The sequence below is a fragment of the Gouania willdenowi genome, unplaced genomic scaffold, assembly GCF_900634775.1.
Source record: "Gouania willdenowi unplaced genomic scaffold, fGouWil2.1 scaffold_206_arrow_ctg1, whole genome shotgun sequence".
In the NCBI taxonomy this organism is placed as follows: Eukaryota; Metazoa; Chordata; class Actinopteri; order Blenniiformes; family Gobiesocidae; genus Gouania; species Gouania willdenowi.
In genome coordinates this window covers 18,544-41,641 of record NW_021144959.1, presented here as the reverse complement: position 1 = coordinate 41,641, position 23,098 = coordinate 18,544, and the positions used below count along the sequence as shown (strand labels likewise).

Below are 23,098 nucleotides of genomic sequence, written 5' to 3'. Positions count from 1 at the left end.
AATTATATTATTAAACAAATGCTTATCCGGATCTATGTCACAGCCAAACTCATTTACTCTATAATTTGTATCATTTGTACCATTTATATATTCTGCGTCATTGTTATCAATATCCACTTTGCTCAATTCATCCTCACTGTCATACATTTGTTTTTAGTTTTATCATACACACACATTCCCCCCGAAAGCGCATAGCGTTGGACACACCCAACCACAAGACCACTCACTCATGGAGCACATACTCACGCACACGCACGAAGGACACGTACACACACAACGTACACATCCACATTTATGCCCAAGCGACGCGCTGACAATCACACACACGCGCACAAACAGCACGCAATCAGACGCACGCAGAAAACTACTGTCTATTTGGAGATGTCCCGTACAGTTCCCAGTACTCCCAAGTCCAAAGTCCGAGTATTCGAAATATTCATATCCACTTGTCGACTCCACTGAGTATTATTAGAACTCACTGTCATTATATCCTTTGAGAAAAAAGTACCAAAACGCAAGCCTTCCATCCACGCAAGACGAACACACTGTCCATTTGCAGAGTTACAGTATATCCTCAGTCTAACAGAAAAATATCCATCAATCCATCGCCTACTTCGTGTTAAATTATTCCTCCAGGAAACATCCGCTGCGTAACTAAAAATAATAAGGCTAGATGTGGCCTGTGAGCATCCATGTCCTCCCATCTGGGCACAATTGTCTTTCCCATAAATACTGTGACTTATCTTCTCACGAGTTGTAAGTATATTCAGAGGAATTTGCAACATTATTTGATTTGGTCAAGGTCTTTCATTTCTCTTACCAGTATGACTTTAGCTTGTTCCGGAGTGTGCCCATTTAGCTGGATGAATATCTTACAATTCCTCGTCCATGTCGCTTTGATCTTCCCATTTTTTTTCAGGATACGCGCTTTTCTGGCAATTCCAGCCGCTTTCTTTGTTAGATGATCATTCAGATACACAGACGTTCCTTTTAACTTCTTTCCTTGACGCATGAGTTCCGTTTTATGTTTGCGATTTGCAAAACGCAAAATATAGCTGGATTAGCCTTGTCCTTCCGCGGCAAAGTGTGGCATGCCGAGATGGCGGTCGGATCCAGGTAGACGTCCTTCTCTGCCAGAAAGTTCACAACTTGCTCTTCCAGCGTTTGCAAATCCTCGGCATGTGCATCCTCACTTATATTTCTGCCATCCATAGTTGCTCTGGCGTAAGAGCGCGGCTTGATTGTAAGACCTGTAATTATAACATCTTCCATTCTGATGTACCTCGAGGTTAAGTTTGGTGCGCACGCGCGGTCCATTTTGGTGCGTGCGCGGTCCAGTTTGGTGCGCGCGCGCGGTGCAGTTTGGTGCGCACGTGGGGTCCAGTTTGGTGCGCTTGCGTGGTCAAGTTTGGTGTGCGCACGGTCCAGTTTGGTGCGCGCGCGCGGTCCTGTTTGGTGCGCGCGCGTGGGGTCCAGTTTGGTGCGCGCGCGTGGGGTCCAGTTTGGTGCGCGCGCGTGGGGTCCAGTTTGGTGCGCGCGCGTGGGGTCCAGTTTGGTGCGCGCGCGCGGTCCAGTTTGGTGCGCGTGCGGTCCAGTTTGGTGGCGAGCGGGGATGCAGTTTGGTGCGCGCGCTCGGTCCTGTTTGGTGCGCGTGCGGTCCAGTTTGGTGAGCGAGCGGGTTCAGTTTGGTGCGCGCGCACGCGGTCCAGTTTGGTGCGCGCGCACGCGGTCCAGTTTGGTGCGCGCACGTGCGGTCCAGTTTGGTGCGCGCGCGGGTTTCAGTTTGGTGCGCGCGTGCGGTAATGTTTGGTGCGCGCACGTGGGGTCCAGTTTGGTGCGCTCGCGTGGTCCAGTTTGGTGCGCTTGCGTGGTCCAGTTTGGTAAATAAATACCAAATATATAAATATTTGTGCTAAAATGACCAACAACTAAAAAAAAAAAAAAAATCGTGATTATTCATTAAATAAAACCTTGTTTTATCTTTAGTTCTTTATTTATTTTATTGTTTATTTTTCAAGATGCCACTTATTCTGCCTATATGAGTTAAAATACAAGTTTTCTCTAAACAAAGGTGGTTTTTCTGCTACATAATGATTCCTGGGATTGCTAGTGTTTCTCAGTAAATGCCTGCATTTGCAAAATACACTGTGTACTATTCAGACATAACAATTATCCCAGCCTATTGTTTTGTACTAGATTACATTTCAATTAGCATAAGATGGCAAAATGATTGGTGATTCAGATAAGAGTTGATATGATACAAAATATTTATAAATATTAACAGAAAAGGAACCAACAATACAATCGCAACATTTTGTGAAAGGGACTTGATAATAATAAATACTAGGGATGTAACGATTAATCGAGAGGCAGTTAAAAATCGATTCATAGGTACCACGGTTCACATCGATGCTCTGAAAATTAAATCGCAGTACTTTTTTTAACCAGCATATATTAATCCTTCCAGAAGCGGACGTAACGGGCGGAATCTGCTACTATTTTCTTTCTGGCCGCCATTTACTGTTAAACATGCTCATAAATGATTCTTTACTTCTTTAGCACTGAAAGAATATCTGTAATATTACGTGAATATCTGTAAAAGTCAGGTTTTCCTATTAACTCTGTCTGCTAAAGTAGCGTCTCTTCTTCACTGGTGGAATAACTGCATGCCAACCTACCACTGGGTTACCAGCGCCCTCTGTTGGTCTAAACAAATATCTGACGTAAATACAGTAAAATGACTGTTTTTTTTTTTTTAAAGTCCAATTGTTAAGGCACAAAATACATTTTCAGTTGCACTTTTTAAAAGAATAAGAACTATTATGCAGTTTTGAATTGTTTATTATAGAACCAGAATTTAATCTAATAGGTTTCTTCATTTGTATCATTCCTTTATTTATTTAATTCAAGATTTTGTTATGGTCAATTATTATATTCATCATCATATCGTCAAATGTATGTTCATGTGTACAATTTGTCATGTTTTAATACATGACGACTCCATTACTCATTACACTTTTGAACAGCTGAATCATGATTAAACAGTACAGATCGTATTATTCTCAGTGCAGCACAGTCTCTGCCAAGGCCAGAATCTCTGCTCACATGCAGACATACACTGACGCACACACTTATCAAGACAGATAAAGACTGGAGCCAAACCTTCTCATAACATCTTCATCATCCTCCAACATTTCCACTATGGGCATCTGACTCCCTCCCTTTTGTCTCTCACTGTTGGGACCTTTTTCTTATCTGTATAAAAAGCTTAAGCTTTGAAACTGTTGGAGCGGGGCGCGGCACTTCCTTCGGACGTCCGCCTGGACGGACGCTAATTTTGTTTCACTTTGTTTCCATCTTGTACCTTTTTTACTTAGCAATAGAATAAACTTTTTTATATAAAATCATCAATGCTCCGCCTGGACTCCATCATTCAACCAGAGCAATGAATCATGTCTTCAAATGAGGTCAACCGTAAATTCAGCCGTAACAATTTATTTTTTAGTTAAATTGCATCATTTGAATAGTTTATCAAGGGATTCTTTTGACAATGAAAAATAAAAGGAAAATAGTACAGTATTTTCCCCCAAAAATAAAGGAATATTTTCAGTCATTTGTCAACATTCCCATTTTGTAAAATAAATCGTGAGAAAATCGTATCGTGAACCCAGTATCGTGAATCGAATCGTATCGGGAGTTGAGTGAATCGTTACATCCCTAATAAATACTATAACTGTTTTATCCCTAATGCTAATCGATATGTATAAACAATTTTTAAAAAATTAAAAAAAAAAAACATGTAATAACATTAACTGATAACTGACATTTATGAAGCAGACATTTTGGTTCAAGTATTACTATTATATGATTATTTTTTTCACATTAGATACATGTAACTGGACATTTATGTTCAACACTTTTCAGCTAATTTTAGGGCCATCTGCTAACCTGATTTAATATAATCATTACAGATCATGACCACACCCTTAGATATTTTTTATACTTCTTCACGTGATTGCAGTGACTTTTACAGTCGGCCTATTGAAAATGGAGTATGTAAATACTCATCAAGAGCTAAAGTAACAATCAATCTAAGGCTTTATATAAATATAAGTGATAAAAATAGTGAAAGATATTCATAAACAGATTTCAGGATGACTCAAACATTTCATAAAACTCCAGTGCTAAATGCTTGCCTTCATACATGTTTTACATCTTGCTTTGATAGTCACATAATTGTGTTATTATCTCATATCTATCAGTAGATTTGTGTTATTGGATGATTTACTTATGCTTGATGTTCCTTATAAAATCCTCTAGATGGCAGTTTCTACCTTTTTATTGCCTGTCATTTCAAACTACTCTTTCACAAAAAGTCTGCAGAAATAAATCAATGAGTTCCTTTAATGTGGTTTCAGTTGTTTGTAACATTTCTACGAGATTTCAAACAAAAATATTTTGTTGCTTCTAAAGGGGTCAAAGTGAGCCAAACGTCAGTCCATTATAAAAACGTCCCACTGTCTTTTACAGTAGATTAAAATGTATACACTTCATATTGTACTCACTGTGAAACGTTGAAACAAACTCTCCAAACGAGGACAAATCACACATGGAAGCAAAGATACAGAGTTTCTTTCGTATAAAGTTAGTTCTTTAAAATCGAACATGTTGTTAAACTGAATTTATTTCAACCTTTAATTAATTATTGACCAAGTTTTCTATTTTAAAACATTTTTCTTTCAACACATAGACAGATTCTAGGATTCCTTTACAATGATATGTACCCAAACATAGCTATGGAAATGGCAAAACATATAAATCTACAACAGGGGTGTCAAACTCATTTTAGTTCAGGGGCCAAAAGGGGACCAGTTCAATCACAAGTGGGCCGCAGCTTTAATTCCAACATTAATGTGCCCAAGTTTGCACTTCCAGTTATAAATTAGACAAAGTGACAGATACTTAAATGTCCAGTGATTTATTTATTTTTTGACGAATTTTTATTTTATTTTATTTTTTTAATTTGGGTGATTTTGTGGAAGAATTTGAGAAGAATTTAGAGTTCTTTCAACAACAAATTTACAATTGAATTATTTGGTTATTTACACAATGATACATGTTTTCTCTTTCCCATGTGAGCCAAATCAGTTGCTCTGAAGAGCCAGATTTGGCTCCTGGGCCTTGAGTTTGACATGGGAGCGAAAATGTTCTGGTTCAATTTGGTGCGCGCGCGGGGTTCAGTTTGGTGCGCGCGCGGGGTCCAGTTTGGTGCGCACGCGCAGTCCATTTTGGTGCGCGCGCGGGGTTCAGTTTGGTGCGCGCACGGGGTCCAGTTTGGTGCGCGCGCGCGGTCCAGTTTGGTGCGCGCACGTGGGTCCAGTTTGGTGCGCGCGCGCGGTCCAGTTTGGTGCGTGCACGCGGGGTTCAGTTTGGTGCGCGCGCGCGGTCCAGTTTGGTGCGCGCGCACGGTCCAATTTGGTGCGCTCGCGCGGTCCAGTTTGGTGCGCGCACGTGGGGTCCAATTTGGTGCGCTCGCGCGGTCCAGTTTGGTGCGCGCGGGTTTCAGTTTGGTGCGCGCGTTCGGTAATGTTTGGTGCGCGCACGTGGGGTCCAGTTTGGTGCGCGCGCGTGTGTGTGTGTGTGTGGTCCAGTTTGGTGCGCTCGCGTGGTACAGTTAGTGCGCTTGCGTGGTCCAGTTTGGTAAATAAATACCAAATAAATAAATATTTGTGCTAAAATGACCAACAACTAAAAAAAAAAATCGTGATTATTCATTAAATAAAACCTTGTTTTATCTTTAGTTCTTTATTTATTTTAATGTTTATTTTTCAATATGCCACTTATTCTGCCTATATGAGTTAAAATACAAGTTTTCTCTAAACAAAGGTGGTTTTTCTGCTACATAATGATTCCTGGGATTGCTACTGTTTCTCAGTAAATGCCTGCGTTTGCAAAATACACTGTGTACTATTCAGACATAACAATTATCCCAGCCTATTGTTTTGTACTAGATTACATTTCAATTAGCATAAGATGGCAAAATGATTGGTGATTCAAATAAGAGTTGATATTATACAAAATATTCATAAATATTAACAAAAAAGAATTATACAGAGTTAAAAAATGTGAAATTCAACAAGCAGACGTATCAGATCACTGTGCAGTTTACCTTGAAGTCCAATTAAAACCGCAGGAGAAAAATACATTATGGAGGTTAAATATTGGAATACTAAATAACAAATTAAGAGTGGAAGAACTAAGAAAAGATATCATAACTTATCAAAAGGAAAACGACAATGGAGAGGTCATACCCACTGTCTTGTGGGATGCCCTAAAAGCAGTTATCAGATGAAAACCTATTGCAAAGATAGCAGCCATCAAAAAAAGTAGAGAGGAAATTTATAAGAAGGAAAATGACAAACTGCTTGAAATTGAAAAACAACATAAAACTACACAAGATTTTGCACTGCTTCCAGAAATTGAAAAAATCAGAGATAATATAGATAGACTACTAGTTACAGAAATTGAAAAGAAGACACGATTTCTGAAACAATCTTACTATGAAGTGGGGCCGAGGGCAACCAAACTATTGGCAAAAAGACTAAAAAAACAACAAGCAGACAGGACAATTCATAAGATAAGAGATATAAACACAAATCAGATTATCAATGAACCCAAGGACATTGAAACTACATTTATGAACTATTATAGAGACTTGTATAGCCAGCCCCCATCTGCTGATACAGACCAAATGAAAGCTTTTCTTGAGAAACTCGACTTACCAGCAATTGGGAAAAATCAGAATGACCTCTTGACATCACCCATTACAAGAGAAGAAATTCAAAAGGCAGTAAATAAACTAAAATTAGGTAAATCTCCCGGCAGTGATGGCCTACCATCTGAGTGGTACCGAACATTTAGCGAACAACTTATTCCACTACTTGAATTATCATTTAATTATACACTTGAATATGGTGAAATTCCACCATCCTGGAAGGAAGCAATAATAACAATGATCCCCAAGAAAAATTACAGCGAGACTTGTTCAGATTAAAGACCTATATCACTACTCAACGTTGACTATAAATTGTATACTTCTATAATTTCAAAAAGATATGACCATTTTATTAGCGACATAATTGAGGAAAACCAGACAGGCTTTATTAAAGGACGCCAAACCCATGACAACATTAGGAGAACTTTGCACATTATTGATCATATCCAGAATCAAAATATCAATGCAGCCTTAGTAAGCCTGGATGCGGAAAAGGCATTTGATTGCGTTAATTGGAATTTTCTTTACCTGATTCTTAAACAATTTGGACTCAATGACAAAGCTGTTAAATGTATTAAAGCACTTTACCAAAGACCGACTGCAAGGATAAGAATAAACGGCAGCCTGACTGAGTGCATAACCTTAGAACGGTCCACCAGGCAGGGCTGTTGCATATCACTGACCTTGTTTGCAATCTTCATAGAGCCATTAGCTCAAGCAATCAGACAGAATACAGGTCTTAAAGGGATAAAGATTGGACGAGAAGTACACACTATTGGACTTTTTGCTGACGATGTGATCTGTTTTTTGGAGGAACCAGACACGTGTATTCCCATATTAATCAACCAGCTTGAAACATTTGGCTTCTGCTCAGGATATAAGTTAAATCTAACTAAAACGCAAATTTTAGCATTCAATTATCACCCCTCTGAACACATACAATTAAAATAAAATTTGGATTGGAATGCAACAAAAATGGAATATCTCGGTGTCACTCTAACACGAAGAATCGACGAAATGTACGAAGCAAACTATAACGAAGTGGATAAACAAATTAGAAATGATATAGATAGGTGGGCTGTTCTTCCGTTAGACATTGGTTCACGAATAGAGACCATAAAAATGAATATTCTGCCTCGTTTCCTCTACCTATTTCAGTCGCTACCTATGGAGATACCTGAGAAACAATTCAGACTATGGGACAAAACATTTTCAAGGTATATATGGAATGGTCACAGACCAAGAATAAAATTCAAAACGCTACAGATAGGGAAAGATAAGGGAGGAATGTCGCTGCCAAACCTCAAAGAATATTTTTATGCAGCACAAATTAGACCTGTAATTTGTTGGTGTGATGAAGATTATGTAGCAAAATGGAAAAATTTAGAGAAATTTGTACAAGGAAGAGAAATCGGGGGCCTTATTGGAGACTGGGAAGAAGCACTAAGTATGATTAAACATGTGGACACTATCACCCAATTTACTCTAAAAATGTGGTTTAAGTTAGTTAAAAAATATAGATTGGAGAAAGAGCTGAGATTAATCCAATGGATAGCCTATGATAGGCGTTTCACCCCCAGTTCTCATGACCAGACATTTAAGCAATGGATTTCAAGTGGAATAACAGCCATGTGTATGCTAATTAAAAATGGGAATTTTGAGTTTTCAGGAGATTAAAAAAAAATATCATTTAAACAATCAGGATCACTATAGGTATCTACAAATAAGGGACTACTTTGACAAAGAAATAAAGCATAATATAAATTTGGATAATAATGGAATAATCAGAACCATAATTGGAATATACAATACAAAGAAATATAGAATAATATCTACATTGTATCAAAATCTATTGGAGACAAGAGGGAATACAACTTCATATGTCAAACGTAAATGGGAGGGAGAGCTGGGGGTGAATATCTCTGAAGATGAATGGCTAGACATTTGGAGAACACAACAGTCAAGCACATCATCACGTACATGGAGGCTATTTTGTTGGAAGAATATAATTAGATTTTTTATCACACCTAAAATCCAACACAAATACCTGTCAGTACACAACCATGTTGGAGAAAGTGCGGGGCAACAAATGTAGACCATTCTCATGTCTTTTGGCTTTGCCCTAAAATTGTAAAAATTTTGGAAGAATGTTCATTTGTTTATTGTCAGAATTCTGAACTATGACATACCCAACTCATGTTTATTACTGTACTTTGGCAGAATGACAGGAAATGTGTTAAAAGAGGACAGATATTTGTTTAAAATTTTGTTAGTAGCTTGTAAAAAAGCAATTACGAGAAAATGGTATAAACCAGACCCACCAACACAAGATGACTGGCTCAAAATGGTGAAAGAGATTCACGTCATGGAGCTTTTGACCCATAAGTTAAGAACTCAAGAAGAAAAATGTCTGGAAAAATGGGAGAAATGGACTGTACACACATCGACAGGATAAAGACTATCACACTGACACCAACATCAGATCAAACTGTAGAGACATGGCAATGCAAGATGTTCTTTTTCTGTTTTTGTTTGTTTTTGCTTTTTTTGTGTCTTTTACTTTTGTATGTAAAAAAGGAAAAAAAAAATAAAGTATAAAAAAAAAAAAAATATTAACAGAAAAGGAACCAACAATACAATCACAACATATTGTGAAAGGGACTTGATAATAATAAATACTATAACTGTTTTATCTCTAATGCTAATCGATATGTATAAACAATTTTTAAAAAATTTAAAAAAAAACATGTAATAACATTAACAGATAACTGACATTTATGAAGCAGACATTTTGTTTCAAGTATTACTATTATATGATTATTTTTTTCACATTAGATACATGTAACTAGACATTTATATTCAACACTTTCAGCTAATTTTAGGGCCATCTGCTAACCTTGATTTTAATATAATCATTACAGATCATGACCACACCCTTAGATATTTTTTATACTTCTTCACGTGATTGCAGTGACTTTTACAGTCGGCCTATTGAAAATGGAGTATGTAAATACTCATCAAGAGCTAAAGTAACAATCAATCTAAAGGCTTTATATAAATATAAGTGATAAAAACAGTGAAAGATATTCATTAACAGATTTCAGGATGACTCAAACATTTCATAAAACTCCAGTGCTAAATGCTTGCCTTCATACATGTTTTACATCTTGCTTTGATAGTCACATAATTGTGTTATATCTCATATCTATCAGTAGATTTGTGTTATTGGATGATTTACCTCTGCTTGATGTTCCTTATAAAATCCTCTAGATGGCAGTTTCTACCTTTTTATTGCCTGTCATTTCAAACTACTCTTTCACAAAAAGTCTGCAGAAATAAATCAATGAGTTCCTTTAATGTGGTTTCAGTTGTTTGTAACATTTCTACGAGATTTCAAACAAAAATATTTGTTGCTTCTAAAGGGGTCAAAGTGAGCCAAACGTCAGTCCATTATTAAAAACGTCCCACTGTCTTTTACAGTAGATTAAAATGTATACACTTCATATTTGTACTCACTGTGAAACGTTGAAACAAACTCTCCAAACGAGGACAAATCACACATGGAAGCAAAGATACAGAGTTTCTTTCATATAAAGTTAGTTCTTTAAAATCGAACATGTTGTTAAACTGAATTTATTTCAACCTTTAATTAATTATTGACCAAGTTTTCTATTTTAAAGCATTTTTCTTTCAACACATAGACAGATTCTAGGATTCCTTTACAATGATATGTACCCAAACATAGCTATGGAAATGGCAAAACATAAATCTACAACAGGCACTGCACAAAAAGCCCAAGAATCGAGCCCCGAATATTCCAAGATATGAGTCAAATACGGTGATATCAACCTGGGATACTCTCCGAACAGCAGTTGAAGTCGATGTCATGTTCGGAGCATGTCAAACTCCGGATATGGGAACACTTTTATACTTGCCATATCCCGGAGTTTAATTCTTCCCGGATACTGCACCGATACTCTCCCCGGTCATATCCGAAGTCCGAACACCACTAGTATTTTGATTCCGAATACTGTACCGATACTTTCCCCGGTCATATCCGAAGTCCGATATACAATTCATGGCCCATAGGGTGACTCACCATACCCAGGACAGTTAAATGCAGTGTCCCTAACTCTATACTAGGTCCACTTAAACCTTTTTCCCCTCTGTACCAATTGTCTCATCAAAAATGGCAGATCTACTTTGAAGATAGATCAAGATAAATATTAAAAACAAAAATCACTTAGTGCACATAACATTTTATTCTATCACAATAAAATTAGAATGAGTTAGAAAAAGAAACACACACACACATATATCACACAAACAAAATTTTAAACATTTCTATCTGAGTCTTCTTCCACCTCACTCACATGCAGATAGATAGATGTTTTATCTGAATTAGGGCGGAGCCTTTTTGAAAAGTGTCCAGAGTCTGTGCATAAGTGAGTGGATCTTGGCTCGACACTGGCAGGTTTCCATCATCTCTGACAGCTGTGTGCTTGGTAGAGGCAGATTTGTAAATAGTTTTTTCTTCTGGAGAGAGGATCATCTGTCCCACTTTGACCCACTCCTTGAAAAGCTGTGTGACAAATGGGAAGAGAGGTCAGTATCCTGACCATTTTTATTTCAGCTGTCCTAACATGAACACAAGACCCACTTTAAATATTTAATCCCATACATTTCTTGGCTAACACAATGTAACAAAACAATTATGGGTCCTTAAATTATGACAATAATTGATAACAGAAACAAATCCATTGCTGATATTAATTGTTGTTCCAATTGGTTTATTGATGCATTAACCTTAGCTCAACAGCTTGTCGCAGGCAATTAAAATGTCTTAAAGAGTCACTTTAGAAATAGCCTGTATACACTTTGTTTACAGGTGATTGATAAATACCATGATCAATAAATGCAGCAGTATGGAGCACGGCAATAACACTGGATCTCCTGCTGGTAAGAGTCTTCCTACTCTTTACATCCTCCTTGGTCCCATTTAGGTCCTGCTCCTCACTGGCCTCGTAGGATTCTAAAGCCATGTTGCAGCTCCTAGTGAATGAAAATGACAACACAAATACTATGTCATGAATTCATACTAAATGTATTATTTTAAGGCATCTGAAAAGGATAATGATCACTCCAATACATTAAATTTGGTCCCCAGATGAACGTGATCAGACTTACTTCTAACTTGGCTTGTGCCCCAGTGTGGCTCAGCATCTTAAATGGCCCCCATCACAGCCATGGTCACTTTTTCATTGTGATCAGAACAGAATCTGTGGTGGTGGTGGTGGAGGTAGAAGATACTCATCATTCAGCAAACATGTTACAAAAAAAAACAAAAAAAATCTAACTAACTGTGTTTTGTAATTTTCACAAACAGTGCCAATTCAGAGCGAAAAAAGACAAAAAACATACTTGTCCTCTGGCTAGACCTTCCATTGCAGCTCTGTGAGGCTTCTATATGTATGATGGACCAAGCCCTGTATGGATATAAATACAGTGGTGATAAAATGTGTGCAATGTAGAGGAGAGACATAAATACATGCTTGGACATAAAATCTAGCCATAGTACATGGATTCTTCGACATGCAATACACAAGTGGTTCTCAACCTGTGGGTTGGGACCCTTCCACTCTATTAGAGTTTTTTTTTTTTTTCCGATTGCTAACAAGTATTGGTTGAAACTGAAGTCACATGTTCAAAACTCTAAACACAGCCTGCATATCCATCAGTCATCTCAGCTCAACAGTTACTCTCATCTCCAAAAGTGTTTCTCACCAACAAAACACTTCATACACGTCTCAAATGAAGCTCATTCAACCACAACACTAACAAATAATCTCATCTAGTCACTCTGAGCACACTGAACTACAAAATACTAACAACAAAGAGCATTACGTTGTCAGGTAAATCAGTATTTTAATACAAAATAAGATCTTTGCACACAAAAAATATAAAAATTACTGTAAACAAAAAAATAATCTATAGGTTACAGTTATATAAAACACAAAATACTATAATCAATATATTTCATTTAGCTGATGTGTTTTGAACAAGTGTGTTAGCATTTTTAAAAATGTGCTGTAAACGTTTAGTGTTTTGCAGGTGGTGAACTAATTATAATATTAATAATAAAAACTAGTGAGTGAGAAAAGAGTTGATGAATGTTGTTGACTGTGGTCAGTGAATGTGTTTTGTGTGAAAACAATGAAAAATGAGTCACAGTTTAGTTCACATGGACTGAGAGATTTGCAGACCGTGTTCAGAGTTTTGAACATGTGACTTCAGATTAGACCAATGCTTGTTAGCATTGAAAAAACACTAATACACCTGAAAAATAGTCACACTGACCAAAAACAAATCTAATATAATAACACTTACCCTCCTTGATCTTCATCGGTCACGTCTGAGCTGAACTCCACAGCTGCGACGAAGATGTGGTTTGTACTGAAAGCAGTAGAAGTTCCCCTGCTACCCTGATTTGCATGTGTATAGCTCACAGCATTTTCATTTACATGTTAAAGCCTCTCCTAGAATTGAAGGGAAAGGTCATGGGGGTCCTCCCCCCAGAAATGTTTTAACAAAAGACATGCAAATTCCTGCATTCTGGTGAATTTTAGCTGCAAGAACAAGTAAAAATTCTTACTAAAAACGTTGGTACAATAATTTTTCTGAACTCAATCACACTTCTGTCACAACCAGTGTTGTTCTCGTTACTGAAAAAACGTAACTATTTACTGTTACTTCATTCACAAATGAACTCAGTTACTTTTTTGATTACTTACCCCAAAACTAATGAGTTACATGAAAAAGTAACTTTTAAGTTACTTATAATTAAAGAATGCATTATTTTTTGGGTCATCTGTGTCTGTACAGCTTCATATCAGCGCTGTATCAGAAAATAATCCACTGTTGATCAACTCTGTGGTGGAGGAATAGGGGTTAATGAAGCTGACTTGTAATCAGAGGTTCAGAGGTTTGAATCCCTCCTACTCCTACTGTATTAACATTTCTTTGGATAAAAGCCTCTGATAAATGAAATGTTATTGTATAACCCTACAGTTTATAATCATTTACATTAACAGAACTAAACTCTGCTCAGTATTAATCTTTACAAATACCAATCTGACTGAAACACTAAGTATTCTATTCTTTCAATACCAGTTTATTTACCTGAGACCAGCAGAAACTGAAAATGTTACAAGGAATTCTGAAATAAATAACACAAAACAACATGAATATTATTCAGAATCTAAGATCAAAACTTAACGTGGCTTCAGCTTCATAAAACAGTTGTGTTTAGCTCTTAGAATGTTCCTTTACAGGCATCAAAGAATGGAATGGGCTCCAAGATCATCTAAAGAACAACACAGCTTTTCATGGGCAGTCAAAGATTGACTTTAGCACAACCATGTACGTAAGCAATGAGACAAATCAGATATAACTGAGGCAGATTGAAACTAAAAAGACAGTTTGGAAGAAAAATACACAAAATCTAAATTTGTAACAAATAATTCTAATTTAAATACTAAACTTAATACACATTAAACAACTCACATACAGACACCAAATAAATCAAATAAAGCAGGCACAATAGACCCCTAAATGATAAATAATAATAAATCAATTAATAGATCTTTAACATAATTTGTATTGCTTTAAATCAGCAGTAAATTTAATCTATAACTAACTACAAGAAATTGATCATTTGATTTGTAAATGTAAAATATCTTCTAATTAAAAGAATACTGTAGATATACACTTTTGAAATCTATGATTTGGCCTTTATAATTTATGTATGTCTTTATCTTTGATTTTGCCGAATGGCAACGATTACATGATGTTTTTGCATTCGGAATTATTTACTCCGATTTAAATCATTTGGAATTAAAGTGGTAATTTCCGAACGAGGTTTACATGGAAAACAGGTTTAGATATTTCCGCTTTAGGGCTGGGGGTTGGGAAGGCTCTGACTGGACAGGGGGACAGGGGTTTATCAGAAAAAACATACAACAAACATTTTATTGTCGTCTATGAAACAGAAGACCACACACGAGAATTGTTTTCACCTTTATTTTGATTTAGTTTTGAAGCATCAGCTCAACAATAACACAGTTTCAGTTTGGACCATGGAGCGGAAGGAGATATGAACTAATCACTGGTAAAAATCCCAGTAAAACTCTGAAAACAATCACCACGAATAAATATTTGCTCCCTGTTAAAGACAGTAGCTCTAATAACAGGTAAAATGATAAACTGGTGATATTACAGCCTGAGAATGCAGTACTGGGACGCATTTACTCCGGGGGGTCCTAGTGCCAGCCGTCCGATGAAGCCTGTTACGTTACCGAGGTTCGTGTGTGTTTAAGAAGTCCGTGTATGTCCGTGTGAAAGTCTGCATGCTTATGCCTTTGTCCATCCACTCTTTTCATTATATCCATGTCTTTTAAGGCTCTTATCAAATAATCTAGGCTGGAGTCCGGGCCATCGCTATCTTGGATTATGTCGTCACCAGCGCGTCATCTTCGCAAGTCGTGCATGCGCAAAACAATACAGATTAAATTAAAGCGGCTTTAACCAAGTGAAGTGTTTACAAGAAAGAGGAATTATCTAATTTGGAATTAAAAACGGAATAAACCAGCCACATAATTTGGAATTAACTGTACTTGGCAATTAAACCGATTCTGATTCTGATAAGGTTTAGGGGGGAAACACTTTTTCACACCACTGTAGTTCAAAGCATAGATTTCATAGACATCACATCCTGGATGAGCCGTAATTTCTCCTTAACCAGGATATAAACCAAAGTGATTTATTTTGTCCAAAACACCTCAGAGTTAAATTATCAGAGTAAATAGTGTCTCTGGATGGCATTATTCTGTCACCCAGCACCACAGTAAAAAACTTAGGCGTTGTCTTTGATACTGACTAATCTTTTAATTCTCATATTAAACAAATCACAAAGACAGCCTTCTTCCACCTCCGTATTATCTCTAAAATCAGGAATGTCTTGGCCCAGAGTGCTGCTGAAAAACAAATACACGCATTTGTTACATTTTGTTAGATTTTTTTATGTTTATTTGTTTATTATGTTTTCTACATTATTATATGTTTGTGCAGCAGACAGAGAAGTCCATCTGCCTCCAATTTAACATCCTGAAATGTCTGTGCAGCGCACTGACGTCCACATTAAATGAGCAAAATGCTCATTTAAATGGGGCGGTGTGCACCACTGCATGCACGTTAATTATTGCTGCAATCTTAGTGAATTCCTCACAGTAGGTGGGGAAACTGCGTCATCAAAGGATTTAGGGAAGCAACTGTTTTACCACCCTTTAGTTCAGATCTTAGTGAATACGGCTCTCAGTCTGCTGGTCTTCTTGAAGTTTCTAGTGTCTAGAAGTAGAACAGGAGACAGAGCATTCAGTTACCAGGCTCCTCCCCTTTGGAACCAGCTCCCTATCTTAGTACAGGAGGCTGCTACTCTCTCCACCTTTAAAAATAAAACTCAAAACCTACTTATTTGCTAAAGCGTATATCGTTATATAGCAATAACCTAAAACGAACATGGTTCTCGTTGTTTTGGTCATAATCACCGACCATTACACGTAAATGGACAACACCTCAGACCGTTACATTCAAAACTACTTATTTACTAAAGCGTACATCGTATAATTGATATAATTTAAAGCAGACATGGTCCCCTCTGTAGTGATCGCTGAGATGCCTACGTGTGCCCAGTACAAGACGAAACCTCATCTGTAGTGGTAGCATTTCAGAGCATGGCATCGATACGAGTATATCGTAGTGTATCGTGTTTATCCTGCAGTCTGTGTCTTGTGGCTGAAGCTAGTAGTTCCTGATTAATGGTGCCTTGATGCTGGAGCTGGCAGTTCCTGGTCGATGGTTCATGGTTCAACTAGTCTGGGACACTCAGATGTTCTGCCCTCTATCCTGTTCTGATAGTCCTTCTGTTCACTAACCCCAACCAGTCGAGGCAGATGACTACCACCTCTGAACCTAGTTCTGCTGGAGATTTCTTCCTGTTAAAAAAAATGTGGAGTTTTTTTTTTCCCACTGTCGCTAAATGCTTGTTCATGTGGATCTTGTTGGGTTTTCTTACTATGCATTTTATATTGTTAAGCACTTTGAGACGAAAGTTGAACTGAATTGAATATTTGACCAGATATGGGGCATATCAAAAAAACTCCGGATATGCATCGGAAATGTCCGTATTCTCGACAGAATCAAAAACCGGATATTTAGGGATTCTGGGTGTTTTCACCCTGATGACATTTCCGGAACACATATATGACAAAATCTAAATACTGTTAGTATCCTAATACAATATACTGTCTTCATGAAGAATATTGGGTCCGTATTTGACCAGATATGGGGCATATCAAAAAAACTCCGGATATGCATCGGAAATGTCCGTATTCTCGACAGAATCAAAAACCGGATATTTAGGGATTCTGGGTGTTTTCACCCTGATGACATTTCCGGAACACATATATGACAAAATCTAAATACTGTTAGTATCCTAATACAATATACTGTCTTCATGAAGAATATTGGGTCCGTATTTGACCAGATATGGGGCATATCAAAAAAACTCCGGATATGCATCGGAAATGTCGGTATTCTCGACAGAATCAAAAACCGGATATTCTCGATTCTTGCTCTTTTTGCGCATTGAGGGGTGTCAAACTCATTTAGGTTCAGGGGCCAAATAGGGAACCAGTTCAATCACAAGTGGGCCGCAGCTTTAATTCCAACATTAATGTGCCCAAGTTTGCACTTCCAGTTATAAATTAGACAAAGTGACAGATACTTAAATGTCCAGTGATTTATTTATTTTTTGACGAATTTTTATTTATTTTTTTTTTTTTAATTTGGGTGATTTTGTGGAAAAATTTGAGAAGAATTTAGAGTTCTTTCAACAACAAATTTACAATTGAATTATTTGGTCATTTACACAATGATACATGTTTTCTCTTTCCCATGTGAGCCAAATCAGTTGCTCTGAAGAACCAGATTTGGCTCCTGGGCCTTGAGTTTGACATGGGAGCGAAAATGTTTTGGTTCAGTGTGGTGCACGCGCGGTCCATTTTGGTGCGCGCGCGGGGTTCAGTTTGGTGCGCGCGCGGTCCAGTTTGGTGCGCGCACGTGGGGTCCAGTTTGGTGCGCGCGCGGTCCAGTTTGGTGCGCTCGCGTGGTCCAGTTTGGTGCGCACGCGGTCCAGTTTGGTGCGGGCGCAGGGTTCAGTTTGGTGCGCGCACGTGGGGTCCAGTTTGGTGCGCTCGCGTGGTCCAGTTTGGTGCGCGCGAGCGGTCCAGTTTGGTGCGCGCGCGCGGTCCAGTTTGGTGCGCGCACGTGGGGTCCAGTTTGGTGCGCTCGCGTGGTCAAGTTTGGTGTGCGCGCGGTCCAGTTTGGTGCGCGCGCGCGGTCCTGTTTGGTGCGCGCGCGGGGTCTAGTTTGGTGCGCGCACGTGGGGTCCAGTTTGGTGCGCGCGGGTTTCAGTTTGGTGCGCGCGTGCGGTCCTGTTTGGTGCGCGCACATGTGTGTGTGTGTGGTCCTGTTTGGTGTGGAGCGCGGGGTTCAGTTTGGTGCACGCGGTCCAGTTTGGTGCGCGCGCGCGGTCCAGTTTGGTGCGCGCACGTGGGGTCCAGTTTGGTGCGCGCGGTCCAGTTTGGTGCGCGCGCGCGGTCCTGTTTGGTGAGCGCGCGGGATGCAGTTTGGTGCGCGCGCGCGGTCCAGTTTGGTGCGCGCGCGCGGTCCAGTTTAATGCGCGCGCTCTGTCCTGTTTGGTGCGCGCGCGGGGTTCATTTTGGTGCGCGCGCGCGGTCCAGTTTGGTGCGTGCGCACGGTCCAGTTTGGTGCGCGCACGTGGGGTCCAATTTGGTGCGCGCGCGCAGTCCAGTTTGGTGCGCGCGCGGGTTTCAGTTTGGTGCGCGCGTGCGGTAATGTTTGGTGCGCGCACGTGGGGTCCAGTTTGGTGCGCGTGCGTGTGTGTGTGTGTGTGGTCCAGTTTGGTGCGCTCGCGTGGTCCAGTTTGGTGCGCTTGCGTGGTCCAGTTTGGTAAATAAATACCAAATAAATAAATATTTGTGCTAAAATGACCAACAACTAAAAAAAAAATCGTGATTATTCATTAAATAAAACCTTGTTTTATTTTTAGTTCTTTATTTATTTTATTGTTTATTTTTCAATATGCCACTTATTCTGCCTGTATGAGTTAAAATACAAGTTTTCTCTAAACAAAGGTGGTTTTTCTGCTACATAATGATTCCTGGGATTGCTAGTGTTTCTCAGTAAATGCCTGCATTTGCAAAATACACTGTGTACTATTCAGACATAACAATTATCCCAGCCTTTTGTTTTCAGAATCAGAATCAGAATCAGAAATGTTTTATTTGCCATGTACAGTTTTGAGGACAGTACAAGGAATTTGACTTGGTGGTTGGTGCACAAAACAAGCAACAAAAAGAAATAAAAGAAATAAAAACAACACAACAACAAAGAACAACCCAGCAACAATAATAATAATAATAATGATAAATATAAAGGATGAGGGATAAATAAAGGATAGATAGAGAATAAAGGATAAATAGGATAAATATAAATATATATATACAGTGCAGCAGGTATCAAGCTGGTGGAGGTGGTGATCGGATGAGGGGGGGGGGGGTTCAGTGGGTGACTTGGGGTGTGTTCATGTGGATGGTGGCAGAGGGAAAGAAGCTGTTTTTGTGTCTGGAGGTTCTGGTCCTGATGGACCGAAACCTCCTACCAGAAGGGAGAGATTGAAACAGTTTATGACCGGGGTGGGAGGGGTCGGCCACAATCTTTCCTGCACGCCTCAAAATCCTGGAGGCGTACAGGTCCTGGAGGGAGGGCAGATTGCAGCCGATGACCTTCTCTGCAGAGTGGATGATACGCTGCAGTCTGGCCTTGTCCTTGGCCGTAGCTGCAGCGTACCAGATGGTGATGGAGGAGCAGAGGATGGACTGGATGATGGAGCTGTAGAAGTTCACCATCATCTTTGTTGGCAGACTGAACTTCTTCAGCTGCCGCAGAAAGTACATCCTCTGCTGAGCTTTTTTGATAAGGGAGCTGATGTTCAGCTCCCACTTGAGGTCCTGAGTGATGATGGTCCCCAGGAAGCAGAAGTACTCTACAGAGCTCACTGTAGAGTCTCCCAGGGTGAGGGGGGTGAGGGGGGCTGGGTTCTTCCTGAAGTCTGCTATCATCTCCACTGTCTTTAAAGCATTGAGCTCCAGGTTGTTCTGGCTGCACCAGGACACCAGCCGGTCTGTCTCCACCTGTAGTCAGACTCGTCTCCATCAGCGATGAGACCGATGATGGTCGTGTCGTCTGCAAACTTCAGGAGTTTGACCGACTGGTGAGAGGAGGTGCAGCTGTTGGTGTACAGGGAGAAGAGCAGAGGAGAAAGAACACAGCCCTGAGGAGATCCAGTGCTGATGGTCCGGGGAGCAGAGATGGTTTTTCCCAGCTTCACGTGCTGCTTCCTGTCAGACAGGAAGTCTGTGATCCACCTGCAGGTGGAGTCTGGCACGTTCAGCTGGGAAAGCTTGTCCTGAAGGAGAGCTGGGATTATTGTATTAAAAGCAGAGCTGAAGTCCACAAACAGGATCCTGGCGTAGGAGCCTGGGGAGTCCAGGTGCTGGAGGATGAAGTGGAGAGCCAGGTTTACAGCATCGTCTACTGACCTGTTGGATCTATAGGCAAACTGCAGGGGGTCCAGGTGGGGGTCGGTGATGTCCTTGATGTGGGAGAGCATGAGGCGTTCAAAGGACTTCATGACCACAGATGTCAGAGCGATGGGTCTGTAGTCATTAAGTCCTGTGATCCTCAGCTTTTTAGGGACAGGAACGATGGTGGAGACCTTAAAACAGGCTGGTACGGTGCATGTCTCCAGTGAGGTGTTAAAAATGTCTGTGAACACTGGAGACAGCTGATCAGCACAGTGCTTCAAGGTAGAGGGAGAGACAGAGTCCGGTCCACAAGCCTTACGGGGGTTTTGTACTAGATTACATTTCAATTAGCATAAGATGGCAAAATGATTGGTGATTCAGATAAGAGTTGATATTATACAAAATATTCATAAATATTAACAGAAAAGGAACCAACAATACAATCACAGCATATTGTGAAAGGGACTTGATAATAATAAATACTATAACTGTTTTATCCCTAATGCTAATCGATATGTATAAACAATTTTTAAAAATTAAAAAAAAAACATGTAATAACATTAACTGATAACTGACATTTATGAAGCAGACATTTTGTTTCAAGTATTACTATTATATGATTATTTTTTTCACATTAGATACATGTAACTGGACATTTATATTCCACACTTTTCAGCTAATTTTAGGGCCATCTGCTAACCTTGATTTTAATATAATCATTACAGATCATGACCACACCCTTAGACATTTTTTATACTTCTTCACGTGATTGCAGTGACTTTTACAGTCGGCCTATTGAAAATGGAGTATGTAAATACTCATCAAGAGCTAAAGTAACAATCAATCTAAAGGCTTTATATAAATATAAGTGATGAAAACAGTGAAAGATATTCATTAACAGATTTCAGGATGACTCAAACATTTCATAAAACTCCAGAGCTAAATGCTTGCCTTCATACATGTTTTACATCTTGCTTTGATAGTCACATAATTGTGTTATTATCTCATATCTATCAGTAGATTTGTGTTATTGGATGATTTACCTCTGCTTGATGTTCCTTATAAAATCCTCTAGATGGCAGTTTTCTACCTTTTTATTGCCTGTCATTTCAAACTACTCTTTCACAAAAAGTCTGCAGAAATAAATCAATGAGTTCCTTTAATGTGGTTTCAGTTGTTTGTAACATTTCTACGAGATTTCAAACAAAAATATTTGTTGCTTCTAAAGGGGTCAAAGTGAGCCAAACGTCAGTCCATAATTAAAAACGTCCCACTGTCTTTTACAGTAGATTAAAATGTATACACTTCATATTTGTACTCACTATGAAACGTTGAAACAAACTCTCCAAATGAGGACAAATCACACATGGAAGCAAAGATAGAGTTTCTTTCGTATAAAGTTAGTTCTTTAAAATCGAACATGTTGTTAAACTGAATTTATTTCAACCTTTAATTAATTATTGACCAAGTTTTCTATTTTAAAGCATTTTTCTTTCAACACATAGACAGATTCTAGGATTCCTTTACAATGATATGTACCCAAACATAGCTATGGAAATGGCAAAACATATAAAACAGGGGTGTCAAACTCATTTTAGTTCAGGGGCCAAAAGGGGACCAGTTCAATCACAAGTGGGCCGCAGCTTTAATTCCAACATTAATGTGCCCAAGTTTGCACTTCCAGTTATAAATTAGACAAAGTGACAGATACTTAAATGTCCAGTGATTTATTTATTTTTTGACGAATTTTTATTTTATTTTTTATTTAATTTGGGGAGATTTTGTGGAAGAATTTGAGAAGAATTTAGAGTTCTTTCAACAACAAATTTACAATTGAATTATTTGGTCATTTACACAATGATACATGTTTTCTCTTTCCCATGTGAGCCAAATCAGTTGCTCTGAAGAGTCAGATTTGGCTCCTGGGCCTTGAGTTTGACATGGGAGCGAAAATGTTCTGGTCCAGTTTGGTGCGCGCGCGGGGTTCAGTTTGGTGCGCGCGGTCCAGTTTGGTGCGCACGCGCGGTCCATTTTGGTGCGCGCGCAGGGTTCAGGTTGGTTCGCGCGCGTGGTCCAGTTTGGTGCGCACACGTGGGGTCCAGTTTGGTGCGCGCAGTCCAGTTTGGTGCGAGCGCGCGGTCCAGTTTGGTGCGCGCGCGGGGTTCAGTTTGGTGCGCGCGCGTGGTCCAGTTTGGTGCGCACACGTGGGGTCCAGTTTGGTGCGCTCGCGTGGTCAAGTTTGGTGTGCGCACTGTCCAGTTTGGTGCGCGCGCGCGGTCCTGTTTGGTGCGCGCGCGGGGTTCAGTTTGGTGCGCGCACGTGGGGTCCAGTTTGGTGCGCTCGCGTGGTCCAGTTTGGTGCGCGCGCGGGTTTCAGTTTGGTGCGCGCGTGCTTTCCTGTTTGGTGCGCGCACGTGGGGTCCAGTTTGGTGCACGCGTGTGTGTGTGGTCCAGTTTGGTGCGCTTGCGTGGTCCAGTTTGGTAAATAAATACCAAATAAATAAATATTTGTGCTAAAATGACCAACAACTAAAAAAAAAATCGTGATTATTCATTAAATAAAACCTTGTTTTATCTTTAGTTCTTTATTTATTTTATTG

The 23,098-nt window shown here is 39.4% G+C and overlaps 1 long non-coding RNA gene across 1 annotated transcript; it reads right to left on the bottom strand.

Annotated features, from left to right (window-relative positions):
• Positions 1–11,778: 11,778 nt before the first annotated feature.
• On the bottom strand, positions 11,779–12,248 carry LOC114458899 (uncharacterized). Its single transcript, XR_003673173.1, has 3 exons — positions 12,197–12,248; positions 11,963–12,054; positions 11,779–11,827 (listed from the first exon to the last, which is right to left on the bottom strand). It is a non-coding gene; the product is annotated as an uncharacterized LOC114458899 (long non-coding RNA).
• Positions 12,249–23,098: the final 10,850 nt, after the last annotated feature.